Source organism: Mus caroli, unplaced genomic scaffold (assembly GCF_978045245.1).
Source record: "Mus caroli unplaced genomic scaffold, Mus_caroli_1 scaffold_8, whole genome shotgun sequence".
Classification (NCBI taxonomy): domain Eukaryota; kingdom Metazoa; phylum Chordata; class Mammalia; order Rodentia; family Muridae; genus Mus; species Mus caroli.
In genome coordinates this window covers 137090196-137110011 of record NW_028227263.1, presented here as the reverse complement: position 1 = coordinate 137110011, position 19816 = coordinate 137090196, and the positions used below count along the sequence as shown (strand labels likewise).

At 35.4% G+C, this 19816-nt stretch overlaps 2 pseudogenes across 1 annotated transcript; both read left to right on the top strand.

Moving 5' to 3' along the window:
* Nucleotides 1–410: 410 nt before the first annotated feature.
* On the top strand, nt 411–17943 carry LOC110288003 (vomeronasal type-2 receptor 116-like; annotated as a pseudogene). The gene is made up of 6 exons (XR_015048026.1): nt 411–601; nt 3420–3722; nt 5464–6277; nt 7910–8137; nt 14343–14466; nt 17855–17943. The product of XR_015048026.1 is annotated as a vomeronasal type-2 receptor 116-like (transcript).
* Nucleotides 17944–17958: 15 nt separating this feature from the next.
* Nucleotides 17959–19381, top strand: LOC147003685 (vomeronasal type-2 receptor 116-like; annotated as a pseudogene).
* The last annotated feature ends 435 nt before the right edge of the window (nt 19382–19816 follow it).

Below are 19816 nucleotides of genomic sequence, written 5' to 3'. Positions count from 1 at the left end.
TGCATGTGTCACTATGAATCTGATTCAATCCACTGACATCATTTCTAACTGTGGTCACATAATCAGATTGTTGAAACTTTCCAAGGATCAAATTTGAACACAGGGGCTTCCTCCCACAGATTCACAAACATGAATGATATCATGGAGACTTAGAATGAATTATCCTCCTAAGTATTTAACTACATGTGTTTATTACATGGGCTGTGTACACCAGTTGTTGTGCCCCAGGTAAGAAAGTATTTAAGTTTCTTTCAGGGCTCAGGAGAAACCTGAAAATAAAATGAATCATGAATATGCAATAAACATGTCCTTTGCTCAAAGAAATAAAAGCTGGTAGAAATCTGATGTGCTGATATGCATGGCACTTCACAATCCACACTGCCCAGGTTTAAGGCAGAAAAAATATATCCATTTTCATGGGAGTCTTCTTCCTCCTTAATATTACAGTTCTAATGGCCAATTTCATTGATCCCAGGTGCTTTTGGAGAATAAATTTGGATGAAATAACGGATGAATCTTTGGGAATGTCTTGTGCTTTCATCCTGGCAGCAGTTCAGACACCCACTGAAAAAGATTATTTTAACAAGACTCTTAATGTTCTGTAAGTAAATTTGTATTTTAAATTGAAATGAGAACATACATATTTCTTGAGTGCTCTAAGGATGAAGATTAGGCAACATCTTGAGTCTTCTCTCCTGGTGCTAAGTCTGAACTCCAAGAAACAACCTTAATTCTTTTACAGATTTAATCCTATGTTCTCCATTTAATTAATCCAGTGGAGGTTTTGGTTTTCTTCCAGGTGGCTTCTGATTTAAAGGTTGGAAACATTGGAATAAAGGAATATCTACATTGATCTTTAACATAAACCCTGCCTTTTGACATTTTATATTGCACTCTAGGTAGAGATGACTTATTGAAATTGATCCTGTAATATTTCATTATGTTTTATCCCAAGTGCATGTAAATAAATGGTCATAAATTGTGCTGACAGTCCTTCCATAAGTGTGTTGCTCCTAGAACATATTCTGGTTCCAATAATATTCATGGCACATATAGTTGTCAAAAATTTTACATACATACAAACTTACTGTCTTAAATTCATGGCATGTAGTCACTTATTGACTTCTAAAACTTCATCAGGTTTGGAAAGAGAAGATACTTACACTCAGAAATTCCTACTTCATATGAATGCCTGGATGGATATTTTTGTATGTATATGAACAAGGAATATTTAGCTCATTAGGGGTCAAGATATCAAAGTGTTTTAAAAGATAAAATCCAAAAGCACTGTGGCTTCATACTTCACACTATTTATGTACAATCACTGGCTTTTATGTATTGCAAAGTTCAATTGGGCACTCTCTTTTTAGAGTAATCCATATTTGGAAAATATGGAATCCAATGATATGGTTACATTCTTTGAATAGGCAGGCTATCAATAACAGTAGTGACTGTTTATGTCCCTTATTACTGGCATGGGAGACATTTGTATTGTGGGATAGTTGGAACGTTTGAGGACAGTGATACAGTAGCTTTCTATTAGTTTTTTGTCATTTTTTAAGAAAAATGTCTTCTCCATTCATGTATGAGTTGGTTAATCTCTGACCCTTTTAAAATATCTAAATGTTGTGTGACTTATTTCAATATTTTTAGTAAATATTAGTGCCCAGGTTACCAACGTGGTATCAGTACCAATTTTTGTGAATTGCTGATCATTGTTTTAAAACACAGCCATTTAGACTACTAGGCTACACCGACATCTTAAGTAACTGATGTTTCCTAAATTTCAGTTATAGGTAGTAGTTTGAGCATTGCACAATGTCTACTCTCAAATTTATTTTGTATATTAGGAAAACTTTAATTGAGATTTGTATGTGTGTGTGTGGTAATAAAGAATATTCTAAAATGACCTATTTTATAGGGTATAGAATGAAAACACAATAGATATATAATTTTTTAGTGAAAGACTGACTGTATTTACTTCATTCTAATCATTAAATATGCAGGTTTACATATAGTGTTTATTGATAAAATTATATGAAATGACAAGGATAAAACAGGAGATATCATTTTTTTTCAAAAACATAAACAAAACCAATATGGTATTATTCCATTCCCATGGTCTAGCGGTCCACTTTTATTTAAAAAAAAACAATGAATATATTCCATAAATTTACACAAAAAAATCTCTTCTATATTATAAGCATATAGTACTGGCATATACAAATATCACAGATATTTCCTTATTTTCTGAGTTCTCAGTAGGATACTTGTACTGTTTTAGTGTAATGACAAAGATTGTCAAAGATGTTTTCTAGACATTAATTTATAATGAATAAAATACCCAGAGTGAATATATCGCATTCCTTTTTAAATAGGAAGTAGGAGAATGATACATCAGTGGTGGGACAAGCCCTTAATCTCTGAACTAAACACCTGCCACTGCTGCATACCTGTGCTTTTGAATTGAGGAGAGTCTACAGGAAAGTATCTTATAAAACATTTGGATGTATTGCATTCTTATAACCTAAATAGTCCTTGCTCAAATACATACAAACTTAAATTTTGACATGTATCAATTACCAAATTCGTGTTTGATATTTGAATTTAATAAAAAATAAATCTTTAGAAAAGATTTTATTTCAATAAAAGATTGAAAAAATAGCAGTATGAGGATAGATGTGTCAAGAAGGGATGTGTCAAGAATTTTGGCCACTAATTGTAAGTGATTATAAGTACAGGAATCAAATGTTGCTAGAGGGAGAGACCATTATGCATTGATAAATCATGGTTTCATTTCTTTCTTCCTTTCCTTTTCTTTCTTTCTTTCCTTTTTTTTTTTTTTTTTTTTTTTTTTTGAGACAGGGTTTCTCTGTATAGCTCTGGATGTCCGAGAACTTACTTTGTAGACCAGGCTGGCCTCAAACTCAGAAATCCACCTGCTTCTGCATCCCAAGTGCTGGGATTAAACGCGTGTCACACCACTCCTAACTATGGTTTCATTTCCTTAACCAATTCAGTTAATTTCACAGGAAAATGTCATGAACTCAGTGGCTCTAATAACAAATTTATTTATTGCTTAATAATTTCAAAATTAAGACATGATCAGAATTACTGTTTTGTCAATATCTGTGGTTTTCTCTTTACCTTCTGATCAAGCACTCAAAAACAAAAATGGAAATTATCTCTGTGGATGAGGTCAATACCATCTCTCATTTATGGGACCAACAATGTCATGAACTTTTAAAGTGCTTTCTATTTTCTAGGTCCATCTGTCAATCCAATCTTATAACAAAAGCCATTTGTTCCCGTCTTTAGATGTCAGATTCAGAAACTTCCAGTATAGCATAGTGCTTCTATTGAGTACAAATGTGCATGTATAATCATCTGTCCATAATAAACACTGTACTCTTTTACAGAAAAACAACTAAAAACCACAAATATGCTTTGGCATTGGTGTTTGCAATGGACGAAATCAACAGAAATCCCGATCTTTTACCAAATATGTCTTTGATTATAAGATACACTTTGGGCCGTTGTGATGGAAAAGCTGTAATACCTACACCATATTTATTTCGTAAAAAAAAAAAAAAAAAAAAGAAAGCCCTATCCCTAATTATTTCTATAATGAAGAGACTATGTGTTCCTTTCTGCTTACAGGACCCAATTGGGAGGTAACTTTAAGTTTCTGGAAGTACATGAACAGCTTCTTATCTCCACGTGTGAGTTAACATTGGCCAGGAATTCTTAACATCATGTTTCTTTGGGGGACTTTGATAGCTATTAAGAAAGTTAATGGATGTGGTTGGACTTATGCTTATATCAATCTAGGTAGTTCCAGGATAATTACTATTCAGAAACATGTTAGGCCTTCTGCTAAGGGCTACCACCAGAAATAGAAAGATACCAGTAAGACAGAATACAAGAGGCCATGGAGAATTGAGTCTGGCATGGTGGTAGAAGGTATCTTACAACCTTGACTGACTGTCAGTCAGGGTGTTTCATTATTTATACCAATCTCAGCAAGCAGAAATTTGTTCATGCTGTTCCAAAATATAGAGCATATTATTTCTGTCCCTAGATATGTGTTATCTTTATCTTGGTTATAAGATTAAATTATCATTGGTAAACTATGAAATAATAGAATTATGGTGGTGTTATGAATTTAGTCATCAGAGATAAACTGTGATGGAACAGAAATTAATTTTACCAACATCTCTATAACCTTACTTTTAACTATCTGGAGTATTTTTATTTAGAAAAGGCATGAAATACCATTCTTAATCAGGCAACTCATGACATTTCAGTGGTACTAGAATGGATGAAAAGCTCCAATCCAGTCTGGTGAGTTAATCATTTGACTACCTATGAGTGTATGACCAACTATTAAAAGACAGAATTTAAATTGACATTAGATCCCTGGCAAAAATTTCACACCAATAGTGCTATACCTGTAATGTCATTTTCTTTAATAATATGATGATATTATTAATGTAATTAATTTAAATTAGTATGTTATTAACAGTATATAATATTATTATATACTCTGTAGAATTTATTGCTATGTTTTATCTTGTTTTTTTTTCTTTTGCTTCCACATCATAACATACAATATTAGAACTTGACAAGTGAACTTTTCTAAGAGAGAGGAGTTATGGGGTTCAAATACCTCATTCTTCCATATTTTTCCACATGAAGGTATTTGCTTCATTATGAGACACTTTTTAAGGAGGACAAAATACCATTCAATCTAATTTCATTTCTATATATTTTCCTCGAGATGTACAACTTATGAATCCCAATTTTTTTGCACCAGAAGTACCTGGGTATATAGTAAGAAGAGTTTTTCTAATCCAATCTGCTGCTAATAATTTTAGGCTGCAAAATCTAGTTTATAATTTTACAAATGCTTTGATCTTATTGTCTATTTCCTGAGGAGGCACAGATTCATACATTGCCAGAGTAATTCATAACAAAAATTAAAAAGGAGATCTCTGGCAGCTTTCTGTGAGTCACAACCTCTACTGTACAATATTAATATCAAGTAGGGCAATATAAGAATATCTCTTCCAAATGCTATATCAGTATTGTGTACAGGATTATTCTCTTCAATCTTAGAAGAATTTATGGATTATGGCATAAAAGTATTTTTTAAAGCTATTAATCAAATATCCCCAAATTGTAAAAGTATAAAAATCCCTTCAAACATTTGAAACACAGATATCAAAGACTAAAACTGAAAGACAGAAAGGCAGTCATTATATCATGTGAATACATTTGTTACATCTTTCTCAAACAGATATGCTTTCTATTCCCATTAGAAGTGGATGTGCCAGGCTTCCACTTTTGATAATTTGAATTAGAGATAAGAGAAAAAGTCACAGGTAATCAACTGTTTGCAGGTAAATGTGATTACAAGTGTTTTCACATGCACCACACCTCATGCTGCTCTTTGTGCTGTAGATCCTTCAGCTTACCTATGGTCCTTTCCACTCCATCTTCAGTGATGATGAACAATATCCCTATCTCTATCAGATGGCCCCAAAGGACACATCTCTAGCATTGGCAATGGTCTCCTTCATACTTTATTTTAGCTGGAACTGGATTGGCATTGTCATCCCAGATGACGATCAAGGAAACCAATTTCTTTTAGAGTTGAAGAAACAGAGTGAACACAAGGAAATTTGCTTTGCCTTTGTGAAAATGATCCCTGTTGATGAAGTTTAATTTCCACAAAAAAACTGAAATGTACTACAAACAAATTGTGATGTCATCCTCAAATGTTATCATTATTTTTGGAGAAACAAAGAATTTCATCGATTTGATCTTCCGAATGTGGGACCCTCCCATTTTACAGAGAATATGGATCACCACAAAACAATGGAATTTCCCTGCCAGGAAGACAGACATAAGTCATTGCATATTCTATGGATCACTTACTTTTCTACCCCACCATGGTGAGATTTCTGGCTTTAAAAATTTTGTACAGACATGGATCCATCTCAGAAACACAGATTTATATCTACTAATGCCAGAGTGGAAATATTTTAACTATGAAGCTTCAGCATCTACCTGTAAAATACTGAAGAACAATTCATCTGATGCCTCATTTCATTGGCTAATGGAAGAGAAGTTTGACATAACCTTTAGTGAGAATAGTCATAACATATACAATGCTGTGCATGCCATAGCCCATGCCCTCCACGAGATGAATCTGCAACAGGCTGATAATCATGCAATAGATAATGTAAAAGGAGCCAGTTCTCACTGCTTGAAGGTAAAAGTTTCTTCTATTGGCTGAGGTTTGGAGCCTTCACTTGCATAGTAGTTTAGAGTCTTTCAGATGCCCAGACTTAAAGAAATAAGAAATATTTTCCAAAATAGAAAGTTTTCCAAACATTTTACCTTAACAAAAGCAAATCTATAGATTGTCATGAATGTGATTGGAAAAAGAATTCACAGATTAGCACTGAAAATATGTGGTTTTATACAGAGCACCCAAATATCTATTAGCATGCCCCTTCCAATATTGGAAATAAACAGTCTTTCCTCATTAATTTTCTCCATGATTAGAAGATGAGTTTTTATTTATATTTGTCAATTATATGGAAATCATTTGGAGGAATTACTTTCATTAGTGTAATCCTGTGATTCTGTCAAGAGTGTGGACTCTGGAGTACATTCTGGGTTTTCTGAGAGTAACTAAATAAGAAATAGTGTTGGTATTCATTTCTGTCTGTAGAAATGTGTTTATATGTGTGAATCTATGCTTCTCAATGAGTATATGTATATTTTCTACTCTTTCTGTGTATCTGCGTTTATTTCTGTGTTACTTTCAACATATATGTTTATCTCTCTGTTTGAAAGTGGAAGTGAGCAACATTTTTTTCTATGTAGAAATTTCTTTCTATAAGTGTTTGTTTATATATTTATGTGTGTTTCTTTGGTGTTTTGTCAGAGGATGTTTCATTGTGTACAATGTATGTATTTTGTAAGTGTTTATAAGTACTTATATGTATTTGTACCTGCTTTACTAAGTATGTGTCTGCCTATTTATTTGTACTTGGCAAGGCCTTTGGCTATATTTTTATCTTTAGGTGTGAGTAGAAAAATCTCTGTATGTCAACATAGTTCATGGCTGGTCCTTAAATATTTATACCTCTACCCGTGTTTTGCTGTCAGTCTCCCTCTCCCTCTCCCTCTCCCTCTCCCTCTCCCTCTCCCTCTCCCTCTCCCTCTCCCTCTCCCTCTCCCTCTCCCTCTCCCTCTCCCTCTCCCTCTCCCTCTCCCTCTCCCTCTCCCTCTCCCTCTCCCTCTCCCTCTCCCTCTCCCCCTTCCCCTTCCCCTTCCCCCTCCCCCTCCCCCTCCCCCCCCCTCTCTCTCTCTCTCTCTTTCTCTCCGTGTGTGTGTCTGTATGTCTGTGTGTGTGGTTGTATGTGTGCCAGAGTATTATTTTGTGTGATTTCATATCTCTCTTTTTATTTGAGTGGATGTGATTGTCATTTATGTCCCTGAATATTTACATATGTGTGTCAACATGTACGTATATTTGTTTGTAAATAAGTGTATAGCTGTAATATTTGTGTGACTTAGAATAGATGTGAGCCTCTCTCAGTGTCTGTGTGTATATTTGTGTGTTTGCATGTGTGTGTTTGGTGTGTGTGTGTGTGTGTGTTGCATACCTGTGTTTGGATCTGCATTTTTCTCTGTTTGTGTTTGGTATTCTTCGCTGAGAAAACTGAAATTATTATAATATTGTGATAATTTCATTTATGGAATTGCATTTGTTGTGATTCCTCTCTTTCTTTCTTTCTTTCTTTAAATATATTTGTCTTTGTTATGAAATCAGAATGAATTTTATGACTTGAAGGAATGATATATACATTATAGTGCAATGCTTGTATTTTAGGTGAACTCCTTTCTAAGAAGGACCTACTTCACTAATCCTCTTGGGGACAGAGTGTTTATGAAGCAAAGAGTAATAATGCAGGATGAATATGACATTATTCACTTTGGGAATCTCTCACAACACCTTGGGATTAAGATGAAGTTAGGAACGTTCAGCCCTTATTTACCACATGGTCAACACTTTCACTTTTATGTAGATATGATTGAGTTGGCCACAGGAAGAAGAAAGGTAAGTATGTTAGCTTACTGGTTTATAATACAGAGCAGTAAACAGTGTCAGATGAATACATGGCAAAATATTGAAATGAACAATTTAGTCACATAAGGAACCAATTTCTAGTCTCCTGTATAATATTTCTTTTTTTTTCATTTTTCACATTTTTACCAATTATTTGAAGATTTCAAACATGCATAACATATACCTTTGTCATATCAGAACCATTTTTTGAAATTTAATAAATTAAAAAAAACTGTTCTTCACCACTGTTTGATATTCTTTCCTTTAAATTAAACCAAATTTTCTTCCCATAATTGTGCTAATGAAACAGTAATCTCCGCCCTTACCTTAAACTTCTGGAACAGGTACTGATATGAAAGAGGCTAATGTTACACGTATGAAACACCGATAGTAATAATTGCTAACCCTTGTCATTATACCCAAAAATATTTACCATATAATAAAAGGACATTCACCACATTCACTAATGAACACAATTACAGAAAATCATATTCATAGAAACATCACTTTTTAGTTAATTTGAAGAATCCATTCACTCTTTTACATAAGATGACCAGAAGGTCAAAGGAACATATAGACATCACTGGATCAACAGAAAAAATAATGTCTATTGACACACCTCAAGTACAGCAATAACAGCAACCAGACAAATAATTTTCAGTTATAATTGAACTTTTTTGTTAACATTCTCTAAATGAATTCAAAGACAACAAAACTGGTTTATTTTTTAAGACATTCCTAAGTTGCCTGCAGAGGGTAGTAAGACACATTCATATACAAGAGGGGAACTTTTCTTTACTAAAAAATGGAGGAAAACAGCATAATGTTTAATAATAGGGAAAAAAAAAGGTCATGCAAGAACAATATATTTGATGGATATGTGTGGAAAAATTCTTGACAAAAACACCTACCAAAAGAACAAAACACACAAGAGAAAGATCATTCTCTGAGAAGAGGGAGGTTTTTTTTTTTTAATTTTGATTATTTTATTTATTGAAAATAAATTATTCTCACATAATATATCCTAATTACAGTTTCCATTTGGATGTGAACAATTGTCAGTTCTACTGGCAAATATATCATAGTTAATATTCCTATTTCTTTCCTTTTTCATCAGATCCACTTTATGTCACTAATTAGAAAATGACAGGATACTATGGGAGAATAATAAAATAAAACAGGATTAAACAAATCTTAGCCATCATAATAGAACAAAATTGTCATAACACATTATGGTAACTAGACATATGAAATGGAGCTAGGTGAAAAGACCACGAAATCCTACTTCATACCTCATATGAATAGTAGTGAGTGAAGCATGAGTTAGTGATAGACAATTGAGTGACAGTTATTCCCAGTTTAGAACTAAGAATACTGCATTTTTGAAAATATAATTCAAACTGTCAATTCGATAATCAGAACATCTGGAACTACTGATTCAGATCATTTATTCCACATTTGCATGTGAAAAAACATAAGAAGAAGTGCCTATAAACTATTAATGTCAAATTGCAAAAGGAATTACTTGGACAAAGTGATGTTATATGTCAATGGGAATTCTACATTAACACCCTGAAATAGACTGTCCTTTTCAAAGCCAGCCAAAACACAAGAATCTGGTAGTCAAACACTGTTGGTATCTTCTTTTATCACTGATTAACAATAACATAATTACCAAATAAAATGGTCAATAGGAAAATTTTTGTGACTCACAAATGCCCTGTTCCCCTACCTGGAAATTAATCTTTTTATAAACTGAATGTACTCAGGACTTGGGAGCAAAAGTGTGAAAATACAATCACGTTGATATTTGAGCCCAAATGAGACCAACTCATTGCTTCCACTTGACTATTCCTTCTATTGTAGACAGGATTTTTTGAGGTTTGTGGGATGAGTCCAATTCTCAGTTTTGCTTGCAAACTACTCAAAGTTAATATACCTCCACAACTGCTGATATTCCTGGCTTGCTCATTCTTTTTTCTACTTAGGATTTTTGTCAACTCTTTATCATTCACTCTGAAAATTGTTATTTTTGGTGCTGTGCTACTTATAAAATATTTAGGAATCACTACAATACAATAAATGAGTGTTAGATAAGCCTCATATGTATCTATGTGGCACACTGCATGAAAATATAAGTATCATTTATCGCAGTATACTTTAATATTTTATATGAAGAAACAATAAGTAAATAGCAAGTTTACATTATATATATATATATATATATATATATATATATATATATATATACACACACAAAACTTTATTATTTTTACCTTAGTGCCTTCAATAGGGCCTGATATGTAGTAGGATTTTTATGGGAAAAATTTGCAATCATATACCTAACATTCAACTGGTGTAAAAGAGACTAAAGCCAAAAAAAAATCAAAAACAAAAAAATCAAAACAAAACAAAAGAAAACAAAAACTAGTTTTATTATCAGATTGTCATGGAACAAATTCTGTAGACCATGATGGCCTCAAAATAAGAAATCTGCCTGCCTCTTCCTCCCAAGTGCTGTGAATAAAGGTGTGTATCACCACTGACCAGCTGCCTTTGGCTTAATAAAAGTAATATATATAAAGTCTTAACAACAACAACAAAACACTGCTCTTAATTTACTGTTGTTTATTACATTCTTAGAGTTGAAGATTGAACCTAGTATGTGTTGGGCTAGAAGCTACCCATGAATTATACTCCCATTTTAATTGTGATTTGCTATTTGTGGCTTTTTTTTTCCATTTTTTTTAAATTGGAGATTTCATTTATTTACATTTCACATGTTACTCCTTTACCCTGTTTCCCTTCCGAAAACCCACTATACCATCCCCCCTTATTCTTCTTCTATGAGGGTACTCTCCCAACCACCTACCCACTCCTTCCTCAGCACCTAAGCATTCTTCTACACTGGGGCATCAAGCCTTCACAGAACCAAAGGACTCCCCTCCCATTGATGCCAGATAGGAAACTTTAACCCTTCAGTTCTTCCCCTAACACCTCCATTGGAGTCCCTGTACTCAGTTCAATGGTTGACTGTGAGCATCCATATCTGTATTGGTCAGGATCTGGCAGAGCCTCTCAGGAGATAGCTGTATCAGATAGCTGTATTTGCTGTCTGTAAACACTTCTTGCAATCCACAATAGTGTCTGGGTGTGGTGACTGCATTTGGGATGGATCTCCAGGTGGGGCATTCTCTGTGTGTCTTTTCCATCTGTCTCTGCTCTACTCTTTGCCTCATCATTTCCATTAGACAGGAACAATTCTGGTTTAAAATTTTGTAGATGTGTGGGTGGCCCTATTCCTCAACTACGGGGCCATGCCTAACCTCTGGATATGGTATCCACAAACTTTTCCTCCCAATTCTGGGATATTTCAGCTAATGTCATCCCCGTGGGTTTCTAGGATGCTCTTGATTTCCTGGAATCTGGGACTTTTTGGTTGCTACCAAAAGAACTCCATCCCTGATTGCTATACTCCTCTGTTCAACTTCCTGACCTCTGTACACATCTTCCATCTTCTACCATACCTGATTCTTCTCCTATTTTTCCCCTCCCCCTGTTTTCTTCCTCTAAGGGAGAATTTATTTCAGGGATGCAAGCATACTTCAATATATGCTGTTCCATTAAATGCAATACATGACAAAATATAGAATTATATTATTTTCCAAAAAAATCTTCAGAAATGGCTCTTAGCCAACTCCAAATTAATTCATAGATAAAGAAACAAAAATAGTGATAGAACAGAAGGAACCTATATTGATATTACAACATTTTCTTTCACAAAACTATTTACAATACTATAATACATGCAGAGAAAATTTTATCTATGAAAGTCAAAAATAATATCAGGTTGTTTTTGTGATTCATGTTTTCATCCAAGCACTTTAGAGACAAAATCTGAAAATCTCTGTCTGTTTCGTCCCAGTCTACTCTATATTGTGAGTCCAAAACAGCCATGTGTGATATGGAGACACTACCTTAAAATAAATTATCATAAATACAAAAGTATGCACACTTTCCATACTCTAACTGAAAATAGTTTCATATATAACAAAGGATTAATATACAGTTAAAGAAAATGATGGGGGCCAGACATGGTGGTACTCGCCTATAATCCCACCACTAGGGAGGCAGAGGCAGGCAGATTTCTGAGTTTGAGACCAGCCTGGTCTACAAAGTGAGTTTCAGGACAGCCAGGGCTATACAGAGAAACCCTGTCTCGAAAAACAAACAAACAAACAAACAAAAAACAAGAAAGAAAGAAAGAAAGAAAGAAAGAAAGAAAGAAAGAAAGAAAGAAAGAAAGAAGAAAGAAAGGAAGGAAGGAAGGAAGGAAGGAAGGAAAAAAGAAGGAAAGAAAGAAAGAAAAAAGAAAGAAAGAAAGAAAGAAAGAAAGAAAGAAAGAAAGAAAGAAAGAAAGAAAGAAAGAAAGGAAGGAAGGAAGGAAGGAAGGAAGGAAGGAAGGAAGGAAGGAAGGAAGGAAGGAAGGAAGGGGAAGGGAAGGGGAAGGGAAGGGAAGGGAAGGGAAGGGAAGGGAAGGGAAGGGAAGGGAAGGGAAGGGAAGGGAAGGGAAGGGAAGGGAAGGGAAGGGAAGGGAAGGGAAGGGAAGGGAAGGGAAGGGAAGGGAAGGGAAGGGAAGGGAAGGGAAGGGAAGGGAAGGGAAGGGAAGGGAAGGGAAGGAAAGGAAAGGAAAGGAAAGGAAAGGAAAGGAAAGGAAAGGAAAGGAAAGGAAAGGAAAGGAAAGGAAAGGAAAGGAAAGGAAAGGGAAAAGGAAATAGAGAAAGAAAGAAAATGATGGAGAGAAAGAAAGAAAAGAAAGAAAGAAAGAAAGAAAGAAGAAAGAAAGAAAGAAAGAAAGAAAGAAATAAGAAAGAAAGAAGAAAGAAAGAAAGAAAGAAAGAAAGAAAGAAAGAAAGAAAGAAAGAAAGAAAGAAAGAAAGAAAGAAAGAAAGAAAAAGAAAATGATGGGCAGGAGAAATATACTCTGATCTTTGATGGGAAAGTGTAAGATAGTTTTCAACAATATCAAAAATATAGAAAGAATTCTTCAAATCTTCAATTAACTTTAAACGATATAATATTTATCCAGTTTTTTCCAATATTTGAAGCCACTGTAGAGCATTTTGACGTCATGGAATACTCCATATGCAAGGTCGCTACGGAATAATTTATCATCTCCAACCATATTAAACCAGTGTCTGCATACTCCTCGATTTTTATATACAATTTCTCATGCTTTGCAAAAGTAATTTATTTGAGGTCATATTTGTTATCTGTAACTGAAGGACATATTTTTTTTCTATTTCAAATTTCTTCAAATACACACTTGCTTCTGTGTTGCTTTCATTAAACTTTGATTATAAGGAAAGTGGGGAGGAAGGTGTGATTTGACATATGGCTTATAGCTATAGAAAGACAAGTGTGAATATCAGGAAACTGGAACTAAAGAATTGATTTTTTTCTTTATGATAAGGTAAGGCAAAATCTTTTAATATCAGTTTCCCAAAACATTTTTCTGATTCTCCCATTAATGGAAAAAACTACCAACATTACTTTACGCTGTTTTTTTCTTCCAAGAGAGCTTAAAAGAACACTACTTACTGGCTCAACTGCCCACAGTAAGATGGGCATTCTTATATCAATTACCAAAGAAGAAAATGCTTCAAAGATATGAGGACAGGCTAGTGTGGGGTGAGAGAATATTTCAACTAAGTTTCCTCTGTCCATAGCACTTAGTACCAAGTTGAAAATAATTAACTAAAAAATATCAGGTTGCAACTTCTGTAGTTTTCACATACAGCTCAATACCAGCTTTTTTTCCTAATTTACTAGACACTCAGATACTATGCAACGTTTCTTCAATGCATTTCCAATATTCATTTCTGGCCATTAAATAATGAACATTGTAAAATGTCAATCAGGGGCCTGGCGGTGGTCACACACACATTTAATCCCAGGACTTGGGAGGCAGAAGCAGGTGGATTTCGGAGTTTGAGGCCAGCTTGGTCTGCAAAGTGAATTCCAGGAAAGCCAGGGTACACAGAGAAACCCTGCCTCAAAACACAAAAACAAACAAACAAATATATGTCAATCAGCTTGTGTGAATAAAATGAGCTTATTGAAATCTTAAAGTGCTAATCTAAAACATAAAAGAACCTTCTAAAACTAATTATCAGTATGTGTCTAATTTTCTCAGATGCCATTCTCTGTGTGCAGTGCAGATTGTAGTCCTGGATTCAGAAGATTATGGAAGGAGGGAATGGCAGCCTGCTGTTTTGTTTGCAGCCCTTGCCCTGAAAATGAAATTTCTAATGAGACAAGTGAGTGTTTGCTGCTCTGATAAATCCTGAAAATAAGTATTTCTCTTGCATCACCCTGGAATATTGAATTCAGCTAAAAGGCAACTGCAGATATAAAGTATATTACTTATCAAATTTACTATTTGTAGATACAAAATTCCTTAACAAAATCTTGCAAAAGCAAAAAACATGCCTGGTGCCTTGACCCACATATTGACTCATTGAAAATTCATGGTAGATTATATTTCACAAAGAAAATACTTTAGAAAATATAACTGCAATTTGCAGGAATACTGCACAAGATTTTCCAAACAGATAATCTATTATAAAACTACATGTACATTTAGATTTTAGTAACGAATTTTGTTAGTATTGATTTAGTCATAGTTTATGAATCTATCTATCCTAAATATGATTATGCACACCATGTACATATATGAGCCCATGAAGATCTGAATATTATATTTAATCTACTGGATTAGATCATGAGACTACTAGGTGCTAAGTCCATGTTCTCTGTAAGATTAATATAGCAGACAAAAGTAGTTGCAAATTTATGAAAAATGCTAAGTATGCGATATTAAGAGGGCCATGTTCAAAACCAGATGTAGTAAGAATCCAGTATTTAGGGGATAAGAGTTGACCTATGAATTGGAATATACCACGAGACTCATATTCAGTATATTACATACTACACCCATTGTTAAGATAATTTTTTAGGTTTGGCAAAATGCAATAAGTTTATGGTTACCTTTTCAAATATTTTGTCTTTTTTCTACATAATGAATTAAAATTCTTAAAAGACATATTATGCCTGTGAGACACTTTAACAGTTAAGTCATGTGCTGCTAAGGCTTACAGTTTGAGTTTATTCCCATGATGCATGGAGTAAAACCAAGCAATCTACTAAGTTGTCTTTTGAAGTCATACATTTTAACATATACTGTGCTTGAAAACAAATTTAAAGAATATGAAATTGTTTTCGACGTAAAAGAAATTAATACATACATCAAAATTAAATACAAAAATACATAAAATATTTTATTGCATTAATTGCTTAAGTGTGTGGAGTGGATAACACATATACAGGTATACATATGAGCAAATAATACTGCTGTCATTAAATTTATATTTACTTGTGAGATATCTGTCATGGGTACTGGGATCTGAACTCAGATTGTCTGGTAGAACAACATATTCTATTTATATCTAATCCAACTTCTTAGGCTCTTAGGCAACTTATCAAATAATATCTGTCCACAAATGCATTGCTGTAGATAAGAATTCTGAAAACCAAGGAAGCACATCAACATTCTCTGAAATGACTTGGAAATTAAGTGCAATTACAATCACTGTTCATGTGGTTACCATGTTGGGGATTACAATTTTAGAATGGAGTATAATTGCTTAACACAAACCACATGGGTTACCACCCTTTCCAGAGGGTTCCTGTGTTATTTTTCTCATTCTGTTTCTCAACACTGATTTCATCCTTGATTCTCATAAGAATGGAGGTGAGGCAAGGATTAAAGTGCTCAGCTTTCCATATGAAGAAGGAATCAAGGAGAAGGATCTTTTAGTACAAAGTATCTACAGAGATATTTTTCCTTCAGTGCAAAAATTAGTGCACCTCATGAACAATAACCAGAACTTTTGATTAATTATTGCCAGATAAGGAAACATCTTAGGGCTTATTTCATTAATATTTTCTACTATTCAAACATAAACATTATATTTCCTCTCATATTCCACCCTGTTCCTATGACATGACAGGAATCACTTAAATACAATAATGCAATACCTACCTTCACATGAACTCACACATATAAGTATTTACATATATACAGCCTACCTGTTCAATTTTGTGTTGTTTCTGTGTCAACAAGTTTGAGCTAGTAAATTCTCCAGTAGCTATTACACATCTTTTCCCAGTAGAAGTCAGAGTCTCAATGTGTCATAAGGAATGAATACATAAAATAGTCAGTGATCTCAAAATAAGAGAGTATAGAGTTTTGTATTTATAAAATATACCCAACCACAATGTGGTTTATGAATGTATCTTCTCTGAATTAAATAATCTACTTGATGTTAACATAGAACCAAAAAAATGGCTTAGGAAATCTTTGCTTTCTGATAACGTTATTTTTTATTTATTTTTTACATTTTATATTCCATTCCCCATCCCCCCATAGACCGACTGAACACTCCACATCCCACACCTTCTCCCCAACCCAACCTGTCTTCACGTTGAACCCCCATCCCCCATACCACCTTATAGGAACTAAAAGGGAGCCTGGAAAAGAGAGGGGAGTGAGGACCCATTTCCCCATAGAGGTCCAATTATGCCCTGGACAGACAGACATGGGAGGGCTGCCAGACACTTTCCATTCAGCTCTGCGTGGGCATTTAAGCTTCTGACTCACTCAACAGGGGATGGACAAAGGCAGCCCAACCTGGGGGCCATGGGGCAACACCCTGTAGCCCAGGGGTTATGGGATAGAGGGAAGAGAGAAGACAGGTTCCCACACTGGCAAGAGTGAGCACAGCCTTCATGATCAGAGACTGTCTATGCTTTTAGAGCTTTATTGTAGAAAGGCCAAGAGAAAGAAACAATGTAAGAGAGGGAGGGACTAGAAAAAAAGAGAGAGTAAAAGGGAGAGAGTAAAAGGAGAGTAAGAGCAAGAGAACAAAGGAGTGAGAGAGAGGGCAAGAAGTGGCCAATCAGCCCCTTTTAAAATATGCTATCTTTTCTGTTGCTAGGTAACTGGGGAGGAGTTTACCCTGAAGGTTAAAAGCATGGGATATTGCCTACATGACTTCTAGCCTTGTTTCTCTTGTGGGAGCTGTAGTGGAAGGTAAAATAGGCAGGATCCAGAGTTCCAGGACCATGAGAGAACTCCTTCCCTCCTATGTAGGTAAATTAGGACCACCGAGTCCCAGGGTTCAGCATCTCAGTTTGACTGGAGACGAGCCTGTCTGTGCATAGACCAATGCCCCACAACACCTGACCTCTAAACTCCCTGGAACCTTCAGTCTTTGAGGGTTAGCTGCATGTTCTCTGAATGAACACAGACACAGAAGCCCTTTACTATATTGAGGGAACCATATAAGTTGGTGTACTGTGTCTGTTTGGTGGTACATTGTTTGAGAGATTTCTGGGGTCAAGATTAATTGAAACTGCTGGTCTGCCTACAAGATCACCTTACTCCTCAACTACTTCCAGTCTTACCTAATTCAGGGATTAGTTGCTCCTGTCCATTGGTTGGGTGCAAATAACTTTATTTAGGAGGGCACTCATGATAGATCCTTTTTGTGAGTGCTCCAGAGCCTCAGTAAAATGTGAGGCCATAGGAACTCCTCTTGACCTAGATCCCACTTTGGCCCTGTCATTGGAAATTCTTTTCCTCAGGCTCCTCTCCATTTCATCCCTGCATTCAGACAGGAATAATTATGGGTCAGAGATGTGACTATGGGATGGGAACCCCATCACTCACTTGATGTCCTGTCTTCCCTATGGAGGTGGGCTCTAGACATTTTCTCTATCTACTTTAATACATTTAATCTAGGGTCTCTGACCTCCCAAGTCTCTGGTGCATTTTGGTGGGTCCACACACCCTCCTATTACATGAGGTTGCCTGTTTATATTCTTGTTGCTGGTCCTCAGGGCTTGGTTCCCCTCTCACCCCGCCACATCCCACAAACCCCTTTCTAATAACATCATAAATGATACAATCAAGTTAAGTAGACAAAGAAAAAATTGCTTGGTTTTATTTCTTTTAAATTTTTATGAACATTACGAATTGAAAGCAATGCTCAGCAGCAATATCCTTCACATTACATATCAGCATCAACGGCAGCATTGCAAGGCTTCTTTCATTACCCTTACTTGAAATACCTTGACAATAAAATTTCTAAAGCAGACCTAACTAAGCTTTCCTTTGGAAATCAGATATCAGATAATCAATGTGTGAATTGTCCAGAATACCACTATGCCAACACAGAACAGAAAAAATGTATTCAGAAAGGAGTCACATTTCTAAGCTATGAAGACCCCTTGGGGATGGCACTTGCCTTAATGGCCTTCTGTTTCTCTGCATTCACAGCTGTGGTACTTTGTATCTTTGTGAAGCACTATGACACTCCTATTGTGAAGGCCAATAACAGAAGCCTCAGCTACATATTATTTATGTCACTCATGTTCTGTTTTCTGTGCTCCTTTTTCTTCATTGGCCTTCCAAACAGAGCCACCTGTGTCTTACAGCAAATAACATTTGGAATTGTATTCACTGTGGCTGTTTCCACAGTTCTTGCCAAAACAGTCACTGTGGTTCTGGCTTTCAAAGTCACAGACCCAGGAAGAAGATTGAGAAACTTCCTGGTATCAGGGACACCCAACTACATTATTCCCATATGTTCCCTACTCCAATGTGTTCTGTGTGCAATCTGGCTAGCAGTTTCTCCTCCCTTTGTTGATATTGATGAACACACTCTCCATGGCCACATCATCATTGTTTGCCACAAGGGCTCAGTAACTGCATTCTACTGTATCCTGGGATATTTGGCCTGCCTGGCACTTGGAAGCTTCTCTGTGGCTTTCTTGGCCAAGAATCTGCCTGACACATTCAATGAAGCCAAGTTCTTGACCTTCAGCATGCTAGTGTTCTTCAGTGGCTGGGTCACCTTCCTCCCTGTCTACCATAGCACCAAGGGCAAAGTCATGGTTGCTGTGGAGATCTTCTCCATCTTGGCATCCAGTGCAGGAATGCTTGGATGTATTTTTGTACCCAAGATATATATAATTTTAATGCGACCAGAGAGAAATTCTACCCAAAAGATCAGGGAAAAATCGTGTTTCTAAACAAATATTTCAGGAATTCTGTCAAATGTAAAGTTGGTACATACCCAGCAAATATTGGGTTATAGTGCATTTGCCTAGTTTTAGAATCACTCTCACTGGTTGCTCTAGTGATATCAGGAAGTATCACATCTACTGAAGTTCCATACTGAGTCCATAAAATGTTGCACCCATTCACTTGCTTCATTTATTCTCACAGAACTAAACTCTCTATTTCAATTTTATTTTTTGTTTTGCTTTCATGGAGATTTCCCTCTAGTAATGTCCAAAAAATGTTGATAAGGCCATTGAATCCATCTCTTTGTGCAGAAAAATGAGATCTAGGATAGACACGGTTACACATAGAAACCATCTACCAAATCAATTAATCAATGAGAAACATAGACTAACTAAATAATCAGCAAAGATTAAATCAGAACATATTTTCTGATTTCCAGGAAGAGCACACACATAACAAAATACTGCCTTTTTTTCATCTGTTCTTCAAGCTATTGGCCAATAGTCTAAGGAGGAAAT